This window comes from Heteronotia binoei, chromosome 10 (genome assembly GCF_032191835.1).
Source record: "Heteronotia binoei isolate CCM8104 ecotype False Entrance Well chromosome 10, APGP_CSIRO_Hbin_v1, whole genome shotgun sequence".
NCBI classification, from domain to species: Eukaryota; Metazoa; Chordata; class Lepidosauria; order Squamata; family Gekkonidae; genus Heteronotia; species Heteronotia binoei.
The window spans coordinates 95539190-95547040 of NC_083232.1; positions in this window are offsets into that span (position 1 = coordinate 95539190).

A 7851-nucleotide genomic window follows, 5' to 3' on the forward strand; every position below is an offset into this window, starting at 1 on the left:
CCCTTTTTTAGAGGAGATGCCAGGGATTGAACCTGGGACCTTCTGCTTCCCAAGCAGATGCTCTACCACTGAGCCACCATCCCTCCCCTAAGGACTGGAGACTTCCTTGGTAGCCTCCCATCCGGGCAGGCCAACCCTGCTTAGCTTCCGTGATCTGAAGAATCTAAGGAATTGCTACTTGTTCGATGTAGAACTGGTGCAATAGAAAAGAGCAAGGGTCCAGTAGCACCTTCAGGCCTGATGCCAGGGTTTCTTGCGCCCCCCGCCCCTGCAGTGGTGAGGGCAGCATGGCAAGGGAGCCTCCAAGTGCACCATGTGCTACCCCCCCCACCCCCCAGCTCTGTGCTTTGGAAGCACAGGCTGAGGGAAGAGGAAGATGATATTGATTTATATCCCGCCCTCCACTCCGAAGAGTCTCAGAGCGGCTCACAATCTCCTTTCCCTTCCTCCCCCACAACAGACACCCTGGGAGGTGGGTGGGGGTGGAGAGGGCTCTCACAGCAGCTGCCCTTTCAAGGACAGAGACTCAAAGCGGCCTACAATCTCCTTTCCCTTCCTCCCCCACAGCAGACACCCTGTGAGGTGGGTGGGGCTGGAGAGGGCTCTCACAGCAGCTGCCCCTTCAAGGACAGAGACTCAGAGCGGCTTACAATCTCCTATATCTTCTCCCCCCACAACAGTCACCCCGTGAGGTGGGTGGGGCTGAGAGGGCTCTCACAGCAGCTGCCCCTTCAAGGACAACCTCTGCCAGAGCTATGGCTGACCCAAGGCCATACCAGCAGCTGCAAGAGGAGGAGTGGGGAATCAAACCCGGTTCTCCCAGATAAGAGTCCGCACACTTAACCACTACACCAAACTGGCTCTCCAAGGAAGGCAGAAGCAGCCGGGTGGCACATGCACAATGTGCTCCATGGAGCCTGCCTTCGCTTGGGAAAGTCAGGCTCTGAGGGGCGCACGCACTGCCATGGCCTGCACTGCCCCACCGCTCTCACCTTCCTGAGAGCGGTGGGGCAGCGCTGGTGCTCCATGTATGGTGGGGCCGTAGGCAGGCTCCTACTGCTCCACTGTACCCTGTGGGGATCTTTATAGTCAATAGTTCCAGTAGGGTATAATGGAGAATTGATCTAGGGGTATCTGGGTCAGTGAGACCCCTCTGGCTGAATTTCCTTGTTTGGAGGTGAAATCTCCAATCTTTGAGGTTGCCCTGGAGAGTTGGCAACTCAAAACAGGCCTCTCCTTCCTCTTCCCAGGGTTCCCTTTCCTATTTTGGTAACGCGCAGAGCGGGGGAGACTAAACGGTCAGAGCACAACTCCAAAAATATAAGGATTTATCCAAACTATTTACACTATAAACAGGGAACACACCTGTTACTTGGATAAGGCACACTACAAGAGAAACTCATACTGGGGACCAACAGGGCACAAATAAAACAAGAAAAACGCAGCCCTTTCTCCTACACACTTCCCTGACTTCTCTTCCTGAGAGGTTGCAGAGCAGGACAGGGTCTCTTCTCCAACAGGCCTCCAGCTCTCCTTCACCTCTCCCTCTCTCTCTCTAGAGAGAGCAGAGGAACTTCCAGTCTATCCCAGACTGGTTGCAGCTGAATCCCTGGGGTTTCCAATTCTGACTTGCAGGGTTCTCCATCTCTGTGGCCTGGTCACCCTGCACAGCCCTTCCACAGCAGCCCTTTCCACTCTACAGTGGAACAAAGACTGCCTGCTTCCTGGTTGGATAGGAGTCTATATAGAGGTTGCTCTGCCCCTTGGGGAAGTTCTACTTTCCCCCCACACTTTTTAGACCCGTGGGCTGCTGGGCCTTGTAGGTCAGAGGAGGAGAACATTTTATATCTAAGACTACAAACAGCAGCCGTTTTAAAAACAGCCAACTGCCAGCACTTTAACCATTTCGTTACAACACCTAAGGAGTGAAGGAGGAACCTCATTCTGAGTCTGGTCCTTGGGGCTCTTTTTCTAGCAGGAGCGCCTCTGCATATTAGGCCACGCTCTCCTGGTGTAGCCAATCTTTCTGGAGCTTACAGTAGGCCCCCTATGAAGAGCCTTTAAACTCTTGGAGGATTGGGTTAATCAGGGGGGCATGGCCTAATATGCAGAGGAGCTCCTGTTAGAAAAAGAGCATTTACAGGTAGCCTTAACACATTCATTCAGGTTAGCAAACAAGTCTGTATTAAGTTGGTGAGCCTTCCTTGATTAGGATATTTCTGAGGACTATTAGGGGCTAAGTTCAGTGGAAGAGCTTTGCGGAAGCTCCCAGCCAAGGTTCAATCCCTGGCATGTCCTATTCAAAGGACCAGGAAGTAGGTGATGTGAAACACCTATTTTTTATTTTATTTATTTCTATACATTTATAAAATGCCCTTTCCCATGAAGGGCTCAGGGCGGTTTCCAACAAGCTAAAACATTAAAACCAACAGCAAAACATCAGAATAGTTAAAACAATTAAGCCAATAAATTAAGATTAATTGTTTAAGACGGCATGGATGGTATGAGCACATGAGGTGTAATTATCATGGGCAGCCTAAGTTGCCCAAAGATATCAACGGTATTGGCCCCCATTGAAGTGGCAATCATTGCTGGGAGGCCAAGTTCAATGGTATAATAGGATGAGGACGCCCGCTTGCCTCAACCAGAGACCTGGCGGAACAGCTCCGTTTTACAGGCCCTCTGGAATGGTAACAAATCCGGAAGGGCCCAAATCTCTATAGGGAGCTGAGACTCTGGAGAGCACCTGCCAGTCTGGTTGGATAATACTGGCCTTAATGGACCAATGGCCTGATTCAGTAGAAGGCAGCTTCATGTGTGAAGTAAACTAGTTTTTGAGTTCCCTGAACTCTTCCTGAGGCTCATCACTGACCAGGATGGGAAATAGTGCCCACAAAAGGCATGGGAGAACTGCCCATCTACAATATGCAACAGTCTTGTTGGTTGCATCCAGAGCAAAGTGATGTGGATCTAGGGCTTTTGTTTTAGTAGCAGGAGCTCCTTTGCATATTAGGCCACCCACCCCTGATGTGGCCAATCCTCCAAGAGCTTACGGTAGGCCTTCTAATAAGAGCCCTGTAAGCTCTTGGAGGACTGGCTGCATAAGAGAGGTGTGGCCTAATATGCAAAAGAGTTCCCGCTACAAAAAGCAAGCCCTGTGTGGATCCACCCTTTCTCCACAGGCTCTTCCAGCAGCAGAACAGCCACTTAAGCTGGAAAAAGGCTTCAAACTCCGCTTGGTGGAGTGGTAGGATCTGGAATAAGATCAACCCTGGTATATCAGGTCGCACCAAAGCATACTGAGACAAAGGCTGTTTTTGCACTCAGGGTTGATTTTGATTTTATGAGCATTGAATCCGCCTGTAGAAAACTCCTGCTCAAAAGTACTCTTGTAAAGTGAGGAGCAACTCCGGGGTGAAACCACTTTTGGTGCCAATTCAAGAAAATGAGTGTAGACGACTTAAGGTAATGCAAAGCAAAACAGGAGTGATGACAGTATGCAATGCAGATGAAGATTTTAAATGCACACCGAGAGAGGATCTTCTGTCAAGTGTAGACACAGCCGAAGAAGCAACAGTCTTTCCCCACTTGAAAATGTAAAAGCTGGCAGTTCTAATCTGTCTAGCGCAAATTTGACCTCTCATGGGTCCCTGATATAACCCCAGCAGCTGACTAGGGTTGCCAATCCCCAGATGGGGGCAGGGGATCCCCCAGTTTGGAGGCCTCTCCCAACTTCAGGGTCATCAGAAAGCGGGGGGGGGGGAATGTCTGCTGGGCACTCCATTATTCCCTATGGAGACTGATTCCCATAGGAAATAATGGAGAATTGATCTGAGAGTATCTGGGGCTGTGGGGACCTGTTTTTTGAGGTAGAGGCGCCAAATTTTCAGTATAGAATTCAGTGCCTCTCCCCAAAATACCTCCCAAGTTTCAAAAAGATTGGACCAGGGAGTCCAGTTCTATGAGCCCCAAAAGAAGGTGCCCCTATCCGTCATTATTTCCAGGCACATTTTGCAGGAACTCATTTTGCATATTAGGCCACATACCCTGGTGTCACCATTGTTTCACACATGGCTTTTTTGTGGGAAAAGCCCAGATGGAACTCATTTGTATATTAGGCCACACCTACTGATGCCAAACCAGCTGGAGCTGCGTTCCTGTGCATTCCTGCTCAAAAAAAGTCCTGATTATTTCCTGTGGAAGGAGGGCATTTTAAAAGGTGTGCAGTCTCTTCAAATGTGATGGCCAGAACTCCCTTTGGAGTTCAGTTGTACTTGTCACAACCTTGCTCCTGGCTCCACCCCCAAAATCTCCTGATTCCACCCCCAAAGTCCCCAGATATTTCTTGAATTGGACTTGGCAACCCTACAGCTGACCCAAGGACAGGTTCAGTTTTTCCCATGTGCTTCTCTCTACATTTTTTTTAAAATTTGCAGTTTCCAACCTAAATGTATTGTCAGTTTGTGGGCTGTGGTTCTAATATGCAGGGGCTGATAACTAATAATAATAATGTGCTCTCAAGCCATAAGAACAGAAGAGAAGTCATGTTGGATCAGGCCAGTGGCCCATCCAGTCCAACAATCGTGTTGGTCTTAAAGGTGCTGCTTGACTCCTGCTTTGTTCTGCTTCAGACCAACACAGCTGCCCACTTGAATCAATCTGTCACATAGTGGCCAAAAAACCCATGTGCCATCAAGAGGTCCACCAGTGGGGCCAGAACACTAGAAACGCTCCCATTGCTGCCCCTGCAAGTACCAAGAATAAAGAGCATCACTTGCTCCGGACAAAAAGTTCCATCTAAACCTTGTGGCTAACAGCCATTGATGGACCTCTGCTCCATATGTTTATCAAATCCCCTCTTGAAGCTGTCTATGCTTGTAGCCACCACCACCTCCTGTGGCAGTGAATGCATGTGTTAATCACTCTTTTGAGTGACGAAGGACTTCCTTTTGGCTGTTCTAACCTGACTGCTCGGCAATTTCATTGCATGTCCACAAGTTCTTGTACTGTAAGAAACCGTCTCTATTCCATGCATCATAACGAACTTATAGCAACCCTCCTAGGGTTTTCAAGCCAAGAGATGAGCAGAAGTGGCTTGCCATTGCCTTCCTCTGCATAGCAACCCTGAAGTTCCCTGGCGGTTTCACATCCAGGTACCGACTATAGTTGACCCTGCTTAGCTTCCCAGCTCTGACAACTTCGGAGGAGTGAACATATGAAGTTGCCTTATACTTATTCAGACCCTTGGTCCATCAAAGTCAGTATTATCTTCTCAGACTGGCAGCGGCTCTCCAGAGTCTCAAGCTGAGGCTTTTCACACCTACTTGCCTGGACCTTTTTTAGTTGGAGATGACAGGAATTGAACCTGGGACCTTCTGCTTCCCAAGCAGATGCTCTACCCCTGAGCCACTGTCCCTCCCATACATATGAACATCTGAAGCTGCCTTCTACTGAATCAGACCCTCGGTCCATCAAAGTCAGTATTGTCTACTCAGACTGGCAGCGGCTCTCCAGGGTCTCAAGCTGAGGTTTTTCACGCCTACTTGCCTGGATCCTTTTTAGTTGGAGATGCCGGGATTGAACCTGGGACCTTCTGCTTCCCAAGCAGATGCCCTGCCACTGAGCCACAGCCCCATTCATGGCTCTCCAGGGTCTCAAGCTGAGGCTTTTCACACCTATTTGCCTGGACCCTTTTTTGGAGATGCCAGGGATTGCACCTGGGACCTTCTACTTCCCAAGCAGATGCTCTACCACTGAGCCACCGTCCCTCCCCGTGCGTGAGCTCTTCAGGCAGCTAAAAGCCAACACCAAGGTATGTCTAAGCCTACTGATTCCAGTGCACATTAGTCCATTTAATTCTGCCAGCCACTGTCTTTAAATCACCTTGTTGTTGGTGTGATATATTCTTAAAATCATATTCTTTCTTTTTTTAAAAAAGCAACCCTGCAAACTGTGATATATTTCTTTCAGTATCTCAAGAAGGTGCTCACCTTGGGGACTTCATGCAATTGAAACCTGTTTAATTTTCCTATATTGATATAAAAAAGTTGGTGATGGAACAACCAAACATTCTTTAATCTGTTTGCAACTGGAATTACAATATAAATTGTGGACGTTGTGCTCTGGCAGAAGGGAATGCAGTGACTTCTTTCTTTTAGTCACCGCTCTGTGTACCAGCTTCTGTCATAATAACACCTGTTATCATTGTTTCTTTTCAGTTCCGTTCATGGAACGCTTTGACGACAATCCTTCAGACTTATTAATACACCGACATCTTTATAGTTTTGTCATATTATCAAATGAGGCCATTTTTGGCAAGTGCAAAGGAAACTTTTATTTCCTTTTCCTTTCCTTTTTTCCAACAGAGACGGAAGTTTTAAACCCTGCTGAAAGCAAATCGAAATAGCCAGGTTGCTTCTGTGTGCGGTTTTCCAACTATCCTCTCTGAGGTGGGAGAAGTCTTCTTTTTTAAAAAAAAAACAACAACTAAGATCAAAATGCAAAATTCCTGCCAGCTGTGTTAACTAGAAAGAGAGGAGAGGACTATATTATATCCTTACATAAATTGTCACCGCACTGACGAAAGAAAGGAGGCTTTGGGAAGAACGATCTGATTAGCGTCGGCGGAAAGTGCTAGAACTCCACCGCTGGCGAACGTCCAGTGGCCATCATTGAATAATCATCGCCTCATCATTCAGCCTCCTCGACTTGACATGCAAAACATCCCAATATTCATTGCACATCTGTGCTAGACAGATTACGCATTAGCAAGTCAAATCAGCTCAATGCACAGGCCGTTTATGCAAAAGGTGTCGGTTGAGGCGGGGGGGGGGGAGAGCCGCCGTGTCGTCTGGGCAGGATAATAAGGCGACTCTGTGTAATCTTGAAGAACAATCAACCCATCTTGAGAAGGTGACTGGCCACCTCCGCTCTTGCCCTGACAGCGCTAGAACAATGGCCCCATAATGCACTTGACTCATCTGGTAATAAAATCTACTTTTGATTAGCAGCCCTGGCTGGTGTCAATCACGAGATGATGCGCCATTGTCTGCAGGCCCCAAACACAGTTTATTTACAGGGAAACAAAGCCCTTTTTGGGATATGGCGGCTACCCAAAGATTGCAAAATAGATTGAGCTGTCAGCCCCACACACTAGATGAAGATTAATGAGTTGTGCAGACAATAAATATGAAGCAATGACCATAAATATGCTAATAGGAATTATCCATATACAGTATAATTGGTACAAAAATTAAAACGTCGTGTGAAGGAGACGGGTCAACGGGTGACAGGCAGATAATCTTGAGTGTGGGAGAGCCCTGCCTCCATTAGATTCTCTACAGGTTTATCTTCTCCAATTAAATCTTTCAAAAGACTAATTGTTTAAAAGCTGCCTGAATAATCTCTTTTTTAAACTGAGGTTTGTGAGGACGGAGGGGGGGGGGGAGAGTGTTTATTAAAAAGCGTCTTCAATGGCAGCGTTATTAGCATTTTTAAAAGAAAGTTAACTATCAAAAAGCAAGGGCATAAAGAGATTAATATTTGTGGTCAGCTGCCAACTTTCATTAAGGGGAGAGATCTCCTTGAATGGTACATCAATCAGAGCTTGGAGGGAAACGAAAAGGCAGTAAAAAAAAATACTCATGGGCTCAGTCCCTTGGGAAATACACGGGAGTCACAAGCTCGTTGCTGTATCGCCACAATCCCCAAAGAGATGAGCACCATCAATGGAAACTCATCTACCAGAGTTCTCGCCCTTGATACAAGAGAAGCCATAGAGGCTGGCCAAAGTCTACTTATAGTTAACGGCTGAATTCAGACTGGAAAACTTCCAGACCTGCCACTCATACC